The sequence below is a fragment of the Pongo abelii genome, chromosome 11 (assembly GCF_028885655.2).
Source record: "Pongo abelii isolate AG06213 chromosome 11, NHGRI_mPonAbe1-v2.0_pri, whole genome shotgun sequence".
Taxonomy (NCBI): domain Eukaryota; kingdom Metazoa; phylum Chordata; class Mammalia; order Primates; family Hominidae; genus Pongo; species Pongo abelii.
This window is the reverse complement of record NC_071996.2, coordinates 97,908,182-97,920,739: the sequence shown is the minus strand read 5'-3', so window position 1 is coordinate 97,920,739 and position 12,558 is coordinate 97,908,182.

The following is a 12,558-nucleotide window of genomic DNA, read 5'->3' as shown; positions in this document are numbered from 1 at the left end:
AAATTTACAAAGTAGTGTTGGCAATACTCTATAATTCTATTATAGAATATATTGTTATCTTAGTTATGTTCTTTAAAACTCTCATTATGAAATAAAATTAACCATTGCTGAAAATTTCATAAGAAATATAAAACTACTTTTTTATGCTTATTAAATATTAGGCAATGGCCATTTATAAAGTAGGAATACCTCATATTAAGCCAACAATTATGAATGACAGTGGAAGTGTAATTACATTAATTTCTGACTTCGTTAATAATTCTCTTCCCATAATAATATAGGAGTTAAAAAGAAATTATTTTAGGCAGTTAGTGAGGGTAAAAGAGTTCTCAGTGGAATTTTCCTCCAATAAAAAGCAGCCCCCAAACCATTTCTTTTCTAACAAAGAACAGCCTGAAAAATCGAGCTGCAAGCAAGCATAGATAAGCAAGCTGGAAGCTTGCATATGTAAATGACAGCAGCTGTACCTGGAAGCCAGGTAGATTTCAACATGGGATACCTCCCTCCCTTTCCTTTGTAGCCAGTGTAGGGGTGTTATGGTGCTGTCCAGGTAGAGACCACATTTGCATAAAAAAGATTAGGGTCAAACCAATCCCCTGGGCCCCATAGAAATCAATCACTGCCTCCTCAAGCCTCTCTACAAAATCAATCGCATCCCTCCCCAAATCCGGAAACCCTTTTGGGCACCCTGCTTTCTCTGTATGACAAAGCTGTCTCTCTCTCTCTCTCTCTTTTTTTTTTTTTTTTTTTGTCTATTAAAACTTCCGCTCCTTAACTTGCTCTGTGTGTATATGTCTATGTCATTAATCTTTTTGGCGTGAGATGACGAACCTTGGATATTACCCCAGACAATAAAGTCACATCAATAATGTTTCCATCTTATATACCTAGTTAGTTTTTAAGCTTTGGTGGGATAGCGGTTTGAGAGTGAAGTTCTAAATTTTCTGAGATGTATAAATGCTTAGGAAATTCAGTGTTTAGGCAAGACAATTATTTTTTTCATACATTTGACAAGAATCAAATGTTCATTTGGTGTTTGTAACAAATATCTTCCCATATCATGCAACTTGGTGTTCAGTAAGTAAAATATGATTATGCTTCATTTCAGAAACAAGAAGGATTTTACACGATGCTGACTAATTAGATTGGAAAAATGCAATATGTATATATTGGAGGCAAATATATGTTCATTTTTTATTATTTTTCTCTCCCTTCCTATCTTGCTTTCAGTAAGATGTTTTAATTAGCCATTGCTGATGTGCAGTACCTATCTGATATAATCTCTTGATATGAAAAGGTCAGGCCTAAATGCAGAAGAGGGTGAGCCTAATGTGAATCTCATTCTAAAAATGTCAAGAGATGTTTCTGAAGTGCTTATAATTGTCCTTCCACATATTTTCCCTGTTAAAGATTTATTGCTATTATATAGAACTACCACAGCAAAATGTGGCAGCATTATGGCAAAAAGCTCAAAAACTAATGAACAAACAAAGCTCCTATTCTTTGGCAACTTTAAAATCACATATGCTAGGAAAAAACACTTTCATACCTTAGATAATTATTACTTGTTTTTGTATTGCTCTCTGTTTAAACTACTGTTTAGTTTGAATTGGAGGATGAATGAAAAGCCAGTTTATTCCCTTAATCTTTTTTAATGCTATTACCTACAAAATCATGCAGTTAGGAGGAATCTCCAATACCCACCTCTTCAATTTATTGTAATTCACATTCTTTCAGTTCAGTATGGTTTGGTTTAAAGAAGTTCAATTTCCCAGTAGCATATTAGAAGCCATGTGGAAATGAACAATGAGTAAATTGAATACAATGTAGAAAAATATCCCTGATATTGTATTTCAACTACATGGAGTGGACATTGATTTTTGCAGTCCAGCTTCCATGACCCTTGTTCTAGTAACTGTACCCATTTTTCCCTTCAGAAGATCACACATTCCTCCCACTTGTCTCAAGTGTTTCCAGTGGCAGTTACTGCACATAGACCAAATCCACACAGCATATTACATTGTTTAGGTGACTACGTTGGGATTAGGGATGGCCACCTAAGTCATATGGAGCAATGAAACAAAATGAGTTTGGTTCCAAATGGGGGGAAATAATCTCACTATTTCTCGTTGACTCTGAACCTAGGCACTTTTCACAGCCCTCTTAAAATCTGTTTAAGAATGACATCACATAGAGAAAATGAAGTAGATAGAGAGAGAAACCAGCTTCCCATGACAGTTTGAGCTCTGAGTGCAGTCAGGGTTTTAGATCTGAGGTTTTTAGATAAATGGATTCCAAGGTCTGGAATGTTCACTTCACTGCTTAAACCAGTTTGAGTTGGGTTTCTATTATTCACAATTCGAAGTATTTTAAAGAATGTGCCAGATATAAAAATATTGAAATAATTTGTGAGAAAAAAGTAAATATTAAGAAAGATGAAAAAGTACTTTTCCTTGAATAACAAAAATTTTCAGCGTAACCATTTATCTTTCTTATAATCAACGTATTGTTGAGTCTCATTTGTTTTTTTAAATCTACATTGGCAGTCTCTATCTTTTAATTGTTATATTCATATTATTCACATTTAAAGTGATTATATAGTTGGATTTATTTCTACCATATTTATAACTGTAAATCAGGTAAAAGGAACTAAGGTGTATGAGCCTTTAGTGTAATATTTATGTTTATCTTGTTAGGATTTAGGCTTTATTTGTTGTTAGTTGTGGCTGTGATGTAAGAGCCTAAAATTTCCTATTTTGTCTTTGTTTCTGGCTCTCCTGTTATCTTAGTCCTGTGCTGTTATACTGGAGCCCTCTTGATGTGTTGATATGATATGGAAATGAGAAGTTCTCTATATATAGCTCTATTATTAATATTAGGTGTTAGTTTCCTTTTCCCCCATTGAATTTGTTATATATATAATAGTTCATTCCACATTGTCACAAATGACAGGATTTCCTTCTTTTTCAAGGCTTAATGGTATTCCATTGTGCACATATGCCACAGTTTATTAGGTGGATTCCATATTTGGCTGTTGTGAATTTAATCGTGCAATAAACACGGGAGTGCAGATGTCTCTTCAATGTATGGTAAGCCCTCACTTAATGTTGTTGAGATATTTTTGGAAATTGCAACTTTAAAGAAAACAACATATAACAAAACCAATTTTACCATGGGCTAATTGATATAAATGAGTTAAGTTTCTATGGCATATTTCTGGTCATAAAAAAATCACCAAACTACTAAATAAAAACCCCAAACACTTTTAATATTAAACATTGAAATAAGTGTAAGCTATATATACATTTAAAAAATATTAATTAAAACATGTTAGGTGATTATTTACCCAGTTATTCCAGTTCAGGGTAGCTGGTGGCCAGAGCCTATCCCAACAGCTCGGGGCAGAAGGTGGGAGCCAACTCCAGACAGGACATTGTCCCATCACAGGGCACACACACAGCCGCACTCACTCACACTAGGACCATTTAGACACACCAATGAACATAATATTCACATCTTGGGATGTGGGAGTGAATCAGAATCCCTGGAAAAAACTCAGGCAGACATGGGAAGAATGTGCAAACTCCACACAGTGTCCCCTTTCTAATAAAATAAAGTTGAACAAAATCATGTTATTTGAGGATTTGCTGTACTAAATTTTTTTTTCTTTTGGATATATGCCTAGAAGTGGGATTGCTGGATCATATGGTAGTTCTATTTTTTTGAAGAACTTCCATACTGTTTTTCATATCATACTGATTTACATTCCCACCAACAGTGTGTAAGGGTTCCCTTTTCTCCACATCCCTGCCAACACTTATTTTTTTATCTTTTTGATAATGACCATTCTAACATGAGTGAGATGATAGCTCATTGTGGTTTTGATTTGCAGTTCTCTGATGATTAGTTGGTGTCAGTTATTAAGTGAACTTGAGTTGGATGTTTTTCTTTCCCCAGGTTAGTCTTTGGTAAAACCCCATTGGGTTAGCCTCTAGTTAAAAACTAAACAAAACAAAACAAAACAAAACAAAACACAAAACAATCCCTTAGGGCAAGCCCTTTTAAGAGCAAAGAACCCTGGGTAAATTTTAACTTAAAAAATCACATATTTTATAAATTTGGAAAGGAGACTTTATTTCTAACAAAGGGTTATAGCCTGAAGGCTGGCAGTCCTAAAAGGCTGAAAAGCATAGCCTCTGGCAGACAGTTAGGCACGCACTTTGAGGGAGAAGGGGGGTAAAATAGAAATTTAAGCTGAACAGGTTGGTCAAGTATACCATATCCAACATGTTACAGAAAGAGCTATGAATATTCATGAAGGCGGTCCTGATGCATGAGTACTGAACTAACGCATGTAATATACGACCATGTTCACTTTAGGGGGATGACTTAATATTTAAATGTCACAATTAGGCCCTCTACATCAAAAGGTGAAGCAGGGACAGGAAGGCATTCTGGCCTCTGTAAACTGGCCAAATCCATGCTTTTCCGTACCTGCCTGTCTATATCACTAGTTTTGGAGTCAGAAGTTTGCTCTGTAACCTCAGTTCTCTGATGGGTCTAAGAAGAGTTGTTAATTCCATTCGTTCAGTGCTTTTCTTTTGAGTAGAAAGTTACTGCAATTAGTCTCTTGTCCAATCAAAGCTGTATTAGTATTTGCAAAAATTGCAGTTATTTTTGCAACAACCTAAAAGTTATGGCTTGCGGAAGAGGGGGGTCAGTTAGCCAGCATTCAGTGGTGAGCCATAATTGTTTTAAGATTGCTTATCTCAAGGCCAGCGCTTGTATGGCTGCAAGAGAAAAAGAAAAACCTTGTGGCAGTTAGAACATAGTTTATCCCTTAAGTGTAGGGATGGGTGACATAACCCTTGCCTGTCATGGCCTTGGATCTTGTTTATACTTCACTATCTTTATTATGACAAAGAGTTTGTGCTGTCAGTATTGCGATCTCTATTTTAATATTAATGCTGGTCAGTTGTTGTGTCTAAACTACAAAAGGGAGGGGTTATAACGAGGCGTGTGAGACTTTCCATTTTATTATGTCTAGAAACTCAGTTTTCAAGATTTCTCTGGGGTTCTCTTGGCCAAGGGGATTTTGATCAGTGGTTAGGTGACTGAGGATTTTATTTTTTAGTTTATAATTTCAAAATAATTACTTTCCCTCTATTCCTGCCAGAGTATGAGGGGATTTTTCTTCAGTCTTCACAGTGAGAGCCTGGTAAGATTTCTGAAGGTAAAATTCACATGAGTGTGCCCCCTCCACTCCAATACTGAGACTTTTTCAGAGTATTTTAACTCTCAAGTTAGTCTAACCTGAATCTAGAGCAATTCGTCAATGATAACTTAAAGTGATCCCACTGATATTAGCTCCAGCTGCAGGCTACCGCTCCCGCTCCTGGGCTTTTTATCCTAGAAATCTGTGCTTTTCCTTATCTACCTGTCTACATCACCAGTTTTGGAATCAGAAGTTTGCTCTATAACCTCAGTTTTCTGATGGGTCTAAGAACAGTTATTGATTCATTTGTTCAGCTTTTATCTTGTGAGACGGGAGGGACAACTTCGAAGTTCTTTACCTCTTAGACCAGAAACCAGAAGTTCTCAACCACTTATCTTTACATTAAATAAATTTCTCCTAATTATTTTCAGAAACTAAGAAAGAGAAATTATCAAACTGGTCATAAAAAATCTCCATGAAAGATTGTGTTATTCAAAGAAGCTTTGATTTGTATGAGTCTTGAAGGTAATTTAAATCCAGATTCATCAAACATTATCCAGGAAATATGAGAGATATTTTCACATATATTTTGTTGTCTAAATTTTGTGCTACTAATATGAGGCTGCATAGAGCATAAAATAATGGATTCCAGGGTCAGATTTACTGAGTTGCAATCGCAGCTCCAGTAGTTAGTACAAGGTTGGCCTTTGGCAAGTTACTTAGCTTCTCTCTAACTAAATGTTTTCATCTGTGGAAATAGGAAGAGTAGTAACTGTTATGAGAATTAAATTAAATGACAGTGTTGTCATTATTATTAAAATTTAGTGTCTCTTAATTTTTGCTTTGTTTCTACCATCTTACAATTCATTTTTTGTTGGTTCAAATATTTTCTTTATGAAGCTTTTTGAAGGTTTTGCCACCCTGGAAGCAGCCAAATATATTTCTTCTGATTCCAAACAATACAATAACATAATTTAAATAACAGCCAGCAATAAACTAGATTTAAAATACATACTACAAGTGAAATTTTAGTCTAATATACACAAATTTTACCAATTTTTTATAAAAGGGTATCCAAGAAAAAAATTTCCTGTATTGGTAGAGAAAGTTGTTTTGATATCATAGTAATGATATGGTCATTGCATATCATATTTAGTAGAGTTTTTGTGACTTTACAGCAGATCAGACATTTTTAAAAGCCATAAATTAGCATGCCAGTGACTATTCATTGTTGTCAAACAGGATCAATGCTACATTGATAAGCAGACAATCCACTGGCCATCACACCAAAAGAGTTGAATTAATCAGCAACTCTTGGTGTAAAATTCTGATGAACAGCAAAATCAATGGATATTTCTAAGGAAAACTAGTTTATTAAGTGTACAGGTACATTTTAAAAATGTCTTTATTGATCCTTACATTATATAACATAAAATTTATCAGTTCATGTAATAAAAATTTCAATGAGTCTAAAGTGGTATTTTCATGATAAATAAAGAAAACTTTATTAGTTTCAAAATTGAGCTATTGCCAAAGAAGGAAGGAGGTAGAGATACCCTGTTAAAATAATCCTTCAAGGTAAGTATGTTGTGTTGTTGAGATAGAGAGAGACAGAGAGAGAGAGAGAGAGAGAGAGAGATACTGGGAAACTGTGTGAATGTGTGTTTTCCATTAGCTGATTCATAAGTGAAATGATTGTGTTTCAGTATCTTAAAATTATATTTCAATATCTTAAAACACCACAATTATCTAAAATTTTCTCCAGTCAGCCTCTATTTTATAGAAAAGAGAAAATATAATTCTTTCACTGCAACCTCTGCCTCCTGGGTTCAAGTGATTCTCATGGTCTGCCTCCCGAGTAGCTGGGACCACAGGCACATACTACCACGCCCAGCTAATTTTTGCATTTTTAGTAGAGATGGGGTTTCACCATGTTAGCCAGACTGGTCTTGAACTCCTGACCTCAAGTGATTTGCCTGCCTCAGCCTCCCAAAGTGTGGGATTACAGGCATTGAGCCACCGCACCTGGTCTGTAATTCATTTTTAGTGTGTGATTTATATTCATTCTTTCAATGTATTTTCACAACAGACAGTAAGTATTGTTAGTCACATATTAAAAACTAGGAGATTGAGCTTCATGGATTTCAAGTTTATACAACTAGTAAATGACAAACCAGATACAAAATTCATATCATATTACTTAAAATTTCTTGTTATTTCTACCACATTACAGTGCCTGATGCAAAGCATCATATAATGTCATGGTTCTAAGAACTTTTTAAGATCATCTGGTCCAAGATCTCAGCTGGGTAGTCTTTTATTCCAACTATTGTCAAAGTAACCCTGATGTCCAGATATGGCTATCTCTGGAGAAATATCACTCATAAAGCAAGACAAAGAAAACAGTATGTGCCAAGTTTATTGTTTTTTTCCATATACGGTGAAGGGCATCAGCTGTGTTTTCCACTAGGTTATATAATTTTCCACCTGACAGAAAAGTCTCACAGTAGGTAATATTATTCAGGTTTTTTTTTTTTTGGAGGCAAGGGAAAAAGATTAATTAAAATAAAGCAATTCTAAAACTCTAATATAAAAAGACATTTTTTTCCTTTTGTCATAACATCTTACAGACTTTGTAACTTCAGAAATGCTTACCTAAGCAAAAAGAGAACATCGTAAGGCAAACTGCTACAAAACTAACCAAGAAGTAAATACTAATATATAGAGTAATATAGTAAAATGAATTCTTTGCTTTGTTAGCATACTCAGCTCTCTTTTTCCCCTCTTTTATGCAGTTCTTAAAATCCCACATTCTCCACTAATTCTTTTCTAAACTCAAAGATGATAAAACACATCCTACTTAGCTGTCAAATTATGATTTCTTCTTGCCTACTATATCCCACCAGCCTCTCTCTTAACAGCTATAAAGTGTAAATGTAATCATATTTTTAATGTTTACCCATTCATTATTTATTTGTTTTTTGTTCATTTGGGGTCTGTCAGTGGTGCTTATTTTATATTCTAACATTTTAAAGATGGTGAACGTTTCTATGTTAAGAGTTTTGAAACTTATCCTATAATGGCTAGATGCAATAAATTATTCATGCAGGCTGCGGACAAGAAACAGAGTCCAGGGAAAGGCTCAAGCTTGGGCTTTTATGGCAACTAAGCAGACAAAGGCAGATTGATGTTTGATTCTCATAGTATAACAAGTACTTACACTGCTTATCAGAAAGTGAGCACTAAAACTAAGATCACTGCTAAAAAGCAAGAATGGTAGTGGTAGGGCTGGGGGCAATAAACAAACAAACAAGCAAATCAAACTCTTACAGCATTGACTGAACAATGTCCCATATAAAGTGTATACCTTAGAGGAGGCTAGTGACAATGTCCTGTTATCTATCCTCAATGTCATTGTAGGTTTGGTATTTACATATAAGACCTAGTTGTAGACTAAGTGACAGGGAGCCAGGTGAAAGCAATTCCAAAATGGGTACAATGAAAGCAGATGAGAGAATAGGAAAAACAAAGAATTTCAAATCAAAGGTAAGACATTTTCAAAATGCATGAAGAAATGTAACTCTAAGAAACGTAATTGATGTGTCAAAAAACAGAAAAATGACTTCATTCCTCATAAACTTGCGATAATAGAACACCTGAAATAACTTTAGTTATGTTAAGGATTACCAAAAAATTTAGATACAAATATATTAGCCACTAAAAATGTTATGAAAGTCAGTTTACTAGTCAGTATTCTCCAGAGAAACAAAACCAGTAAAATGCAGGGTGGGGGGTGTGTGTATACATATATACATATGTATATATATATAGAGAGAGAGAGTGAGAGATTATTTAAGGAATTGACTCGTGATGTGGAGGCTAGCAAGCCCAAAACCTGTAGAGTAGGCTGGTAGACTAAAGACCTAAGGAAGAGATGCAGTTTGAGTCCAAAGACACAGTTTTATTCTTCTGGAATTATTATCTCTCTTCAGGGGAGGTTCAGTGTTTTCTTAAGGTCTTCAAATGATTGGATGATGTCCATTCACATTACAAAGGACAATTTGCTCTACTAAAATTCTACCAGTTTAAATGTCAATCTCATCCCAAAAATACCTTCACAGAAATATATAGAATAATATTTGACCAAATGTCTCATATTTTGGCCTAGCCAAGTTGACACATAAAATTAAACATCATAGTCAGGCAGAAGCAAAAAAATATAGAAAATACAAAAAAAGCAACCAAAACACACACACACACACACAAACACTCACACACACACACTCACACACACTCACACACACACACACGTTATGTATATTTAAGAATGGTGCCAAATGGTAGTAGGAATTTTGGAAAACTCAAACAATCAGCCAGTGTTTGTGGGAGTTTACACTGGTGAGGTCATTTTGATGTGCAGCATCTCAGTACATTATAAGTTATTTATATTTATATTCTATATACGTTTATTTCACATCTGGCTCTGTATTATCACAAATAGGGTAAAAGAAGCCAAATATGATGAAGTGAGAGTTGAAAGTGATCTTTTTGTCTCTAAGTGGAGATTGTGCAAATAAATTATGGTGGATAAATGCTATAGACTTCTAAAAAATTGAAACACAAGCTAGGTGTAAACTTAGTAGGACCAAAACTTTTAAAAACACAATGCTTAATGAATAAAGTAAGAAACAGAATATTTTGCTAACAAGGCATAATTTATGTGTCTTTAACATATTCTCACAAGACACCCTGACATATTTTTAATAGACATAAAAATATAAGAATATTAATTCAATACAATAAAGTATTTGCATTTGGGAGAATAAAATAACAAAGAACAGGATTTCAAATATAATAAACAAATAAAACAAGAGAGGCACCATATAGAGAACAATAATTATAGTTTGTCAAATAGGATAGTACATTTCACTGTATATTTGAGAGAATCATAATAATAAGATGACAGATAATTTCAATTATTACATTTTATTAAGTAAAGTTAATATCAACTAGATAATGTAATAAGTTGGGAAATTGTTAATGAGTAATTAAAATGTGTATGGACAAAGCAAGAATGCCCATTATCTCCTTCACTACTTAGCGTTGTATGGGATTTATTAGTGAATGTAATCAGACAAGAGAAATCAATTTGAAGAATAAGGATTGCAAAAATAGTAAAACTCTATTTTCAGATGAGATGATTGCAAAACTAGAAAACGAAAGGAGATCAGTGATAAACCTAACATAAATATTCAAACTATTCAGTCACCTACTGGAATATAAAATTAACATAAAAATAAATACCTGGACTTCATGTTGTACAGAGTTTGAATTTTATTAAAATTTAACACCTTTACTCTGTGGAAAACACTGTTATAAGAATGAAAGGTCAAGCTACAGACTGAGAGAAAATATCTGAAAACATAAATGTGATAAAGAACTTATATCCAAAATATACAAAGAAGTTTTTAAACTTAACAATAAATAAACCAAATAATCCAGTTAAAAATGGGTAAAATATCTGAATAAACACCTCAGTGAAGAAGATATATAGATGGTGAATAAGTATATGGAAATATGCTTCACATCATTTATCGTTAGAGAACTTCAACTTAAAACAACAACATGTCATTACACACCTATTAGAACATCTAAAATCCCCAAAACTGACAATGATAGTTGCTGGAGAGAAAGCAGAGCGACAGGGACTGTCATCATTGGTGGCAGACATTCAAGACTACAGACATGTTGGAAAGCAGTTTGATAATTTCTTAAAAACCTACCATAAGGGCCAGGCACGGTGGCTCATGCCTGCAATCCCAGCACTTTGGGAGGCCAAGGCGGGCGAATCATGAGGTCAGGAGATCGAGACCATCCTGGCTAACACGGTGAAACCCCGTCTCTACTAAAAATGCAAAAATAGCCGGGTGTGGTGGCGGGCGCCTGTAGTCCCAGCTACTTGGGAGGCTGAGGCAGGAGGATGGCGTGAACCTGGGAGGCGGAGCTTTCAGTGAGCCGAGATCGCGCCACTGCACTCCAGCGTGGGTGACAGAGCGAGACTCCGTCTCAAACAACAACAACAACAACAACAAAAACCTACCATAAGATCCAGAAATCTCTCTTTTAGGTATTTACCCAGCTGATTTGAAATGTTATGTCCACATAAAAGCTTGCATGTGAATGTTTATAGTAACCTTATTTATCTAGACCCCAAACTAGAAGCAGCCACCATTTTCTTTAATTTGCAAATGAATATACAAACTGTGGTGCCTTCATACAATGTAATATTATTTAATGATAAAAAATGAGCTATTAAGCTATGAAAAGACATGAATGAATTTTAAATGCGTATTGTTATGTGAAAGGAGTCAGTTCTAAAAAGTTATAAGCTGTGTGATTCTTATACAGCATTCTAGAAAAGGCAAAACTGTAGACATAGCAAAAATCAGTACTGCCACTTGTTTTGGGGAAGTTGGGAAGGTTGAATAGGTGAAGCACATAGGATTTTTTAAGGAGGTGAAACTGTACTATGTAACATTTTATTGTGGAGAAATAGCTATGCATTTACCAAGACCGATATAACATTTTATCACAAAGAGTAAACTTTAATGTAAACAAATAATAAAATAATTTAGGAGGTCAGGGATACCAATATGGAATGCAGAATGTGGAAACAATTTAACTGTATGACAAATACACGAAATAACCTCACTGAAGGGAGTGGGGAGTAAAAGAGAATAGAGTCTATATGTCTAAGGCAAATTCAGCTATACATAAGCACGGTACTCTAACTGATCAAGTTGTCTCTCACTGGAGGACAGTGTAACATTTTGATACTGCTACCCAAGTATACTGAGATGGAATAATTACATAAATGTATGGTAGAGGTGGGAGCCACATTTCTTATTGTTGGTCTGGGAATTTGGAAATAAGTAAGGGGTGAAAGCTAGCATAATCTATATGGTGATGGACTAGGATCAGAAACAGCATGAACTCATGTTTAGCATAATATAGAGATGCCTTCATAGAAAAATATTTACAGATATTTGCATACACTTGGGTTCGTATACACAAATTTATTTTCTTGCTCTCAGCTGAGAGGGCCTAGAAACAACCATACCCTAGTAGCAGCTAGCACATAGAGTGCCCAAATCTTGGTTTCAAATACCATTCTTCAATAAAGGAACTAGGTAACCTGGGGAAATGGGTGATTCTAGGACTGTAGCAGGAAATATACAAGACAAGCATGAAGCATTTTGTAGAGCCTAAGAGTAAGAAGGGAATGGTCAAACATACACACACGCATGCATACATACACACACACGCATGCATACACACACACA